We start from the raw sequence: 3,213 nt of genomic DNA, 5'->3' as shown, positions 1-3,213 counted from the left end.
TTCAGTTCATTTAAAGGGAGAATGCGAGATAAAAAGATGTTTTCATGATGTAGCCAAACCTTCCAAGGTTCTAGGCACAAAAATGTACAGAGCACATTTACATGTTGGCTCAGCTCTCACACCAGAACCTTATAGCCACTTATCAGGAGGCATCTACAGGTAAAAGGGAGCAGCCCAGAGAAGACCAATCCAGGCAAGTCCTCATCTGAGATCACATCTGGAAAGTATTTTGACCTTCCTGTTCTGTGTATGTGTGTGTGTTGGGGTGGAGGGGGAGTGGCAGTAATTGCAGGGGACCTAAAATGGTAGAATTAGGTTATTTCAGAAAATGGGTAATAGGGTGGATATTTAAATATTTGATTCTAGTTTTTCTACTCAAATATTTATCCAAAGACCTTATTCTCTAATCCAGTATATGGAGGCCTATACATATGTTTATCTATACCTGATCTGTGCATAAAAATTTTCAATGAGAGTATCCTTTGTGGAAACAGGGATTTATTACGTGTTAATTATTGTCCTACATTTAAGACAATCACTTTGCTGAGTTCCATGTATATCATCAAGGAGCTACTTATTAATTCCATCTTCTTGGGGAAATAGCAAGTGTACCACACAACCCACAATGGTATCTCTGGTCTGAGGTTAGATGAGCTCACTGGAGAAGGGTCTCCACAGGAAGGAACTGGAGATGGCAGGAATATGCCAGAACAAATACCCAGATTGGAGACTCCATTAATCTTTGATAACTTTACCATTTGGATGACCTACATGTCCATTCCCAAAGAAATCTAGACTGTATTATTCCCCTGACAACATAATACATGTAAATCTTCAGATTACATATTTGTAGAAATAACAGAGAAAATATTTTCACGATTGTCACTGTTTATTGGACACTAAATATTTCTTTCTGTTTACTTACCTGACCAGGTAGCTCATGCAGCAGTCAACTCCACTGACCTTCTAGTCCTTTTATGAGACTTATATACCAATATTCTTATGAGGAAAGTATTGACACAAAGAGGAGTGAGAGTTACACAAACAAAGGAGGAAAAAGTTATCTGTTTTTCTTTCTTTTTTTTTTAATGACTAGCCATACCACACACAAAAAAAATCTCTATAGCTCCTTAAGGTAAGGAGCTTTATCCCTCACATGCCTTCAGAATATTCTAGTAAGAAATGTCTTTTCTTGCATCAGGTCAGCCTTTCAATGCTTTTGGGATGCAATGTGATCCAATTGTAATTTCATTTAGCCAAAATGCAGGAACAGTGTATGTGTATCATAATAGGCTGTATCAGTGTCACAGGGCTATCATAAGACAATGCCACAGATGGAATTAAACAAAAATTTATTTGTTCTATTTCTAGATTCTTATATCAAGGTGCTTGCTGGAATGATTTCCTCTGAGGCCCACTCTTTGATATGTAGATTGCCATCTTCTGTCTCCATGTTTCCATGACATTTTTATGGGCTTCTGTGTGTTTTTATTGCTGCTGTTTATAAGGAGAAAAAGTTCATTGGATTAGACTTCACACCAATTAACTGAGTTAACATTAATCATGCCTTTAAGAATCATATATTCAAACAGAGTCATAATCTGAGGCACTTTGTATCTAGAATATCAACACATGTGATTTGGGGAGGGGACACAATCAGCTGAAAACATAAACTAGTCTCCTGCTGAATACATACATACTCTTAGGAAAGGAAATAGTGAGTAAAGACACACACACACACACACACGTAACATTTTAATAGCTACCATCAGATTATATCACAGAAAGGCTGTTAAAGTTACATTATCACAAGGAATTTCTGGTTGTAGCTGCTTCTCTGCAGCCAGGATTCCCTAGGGGTTGGATTTAAGGAAATAAAATTGGTTAATATCTTGTACTTGTAGCAAATAAAATCACACTGTTTCATTTTTTTCCAGTTTTCCAAATGACAAGTTTGATTTACCTTTCAGTTCATTATCAGCCATTTAGATTTTTTCTTCCCTGAGCCATACTCAGATTTTGGGCCCTGTGATGTGCTTTCGTGCAACCTGTAGTCTCCAAGCATTTGCCCCTGTGAGGAACCTGGTTTGACATGTAGGGGAAAATTAGGATCAGAACACTTTTGAGATCTGAGAAAACTGCTTTATTAGTATGACCACAATCCCAGAGAGATGATTCCCAAAGTCTGAGCCCTGAGCACTTTGGAACTTCTACTTTTATACAAAAGCAAGTTTGAGGTACATCAAGGCAACAGAGTTGGTGCAATACCATTGGATGGTGCAGTCTACATTCCTTACATGGATGCAAACTTGTGAACAATGTAGGAGACTCTTAGCTCATAGAGCTTAGGTACTTTTACTGCATTAAAACTAAAGGGGGATTGTTCTGTCCCCATTGCTGTATTTCCTGCTTCTGGTACTGTGATTACCTTTTACAGGTACTTATTAGCCACTGAACTCCTTTATGGTTAAATGTCAGTAAAAAGAGCTGCTGTTAGAAAGCATAAAAAAACCACAGCCTGAGTTAAACTGCTGAGTTTCCATTTTCCTCTACCACAGACACCTCTTTCTGAAGACTTCTCTCACATGAAAGAAGGATAACCAATAGTCTTCAAGTCAAAGGACTTCCTGGGTTGTCTTCTCTAGGCTCTGTCTTTAAAATGGGGAAGGAATCATATTTCTCCAGATGGGCATCCTCTATATTAGGAACAACCCAGACTTTGAGGAGCTTTGAAGGAATTTTACACAGTTCTGTCCTGGACAGTTCTCAGTTGTGACACATGCTATTGAGAAGCCATTTGGTATCTAGAAGCCTGTGTTTTCTCACCTCTACAATTGGATGCTTTTGGAGGACACGGGTGGATAATGGATTCACGAGTTCTCTTGATATATGTAGATTCTGTGCTTCCAAGCTGACAGAACAACTTGAAGATACTCTGAAGTTACTGCTTTACCATTATATGGCATTCCACAACAATTTTCTTTTCAGAAGATTATATCCTTGACACCATGGACACTCATGTCATTCACATACCCAAATACACTATATCACCTCTTCCTTGTTTGAAATCCAAATGCAAATTACGTGATGATTCATGGTACTGTCAAAATTATTTATTTTTATTTGGCCTTCTTTTACTCTATGTCTTCAATAATACAATTTTCTGCTACTTCCCCTTTTAGCCCATGTCCATCTTTATTTTGAAAACACAGG

Source organism: Marmota marmota, unplaced genomic scaffold (assembly GCF_001458135.2).
Source record: "Marmota marmota marmota unplaced genomic scaffold, marMar, whole genome shotgun sequence".
In the NCBI taxonomy this organism is placed as follows: Eukaryota; Metazoa; Chordata; class Mammalia; order Rodentia; family Sciuridae; genus Marmota; species Marmota marmota.
Note: the sequence above shows the minus strand (reverse complement) of the source record.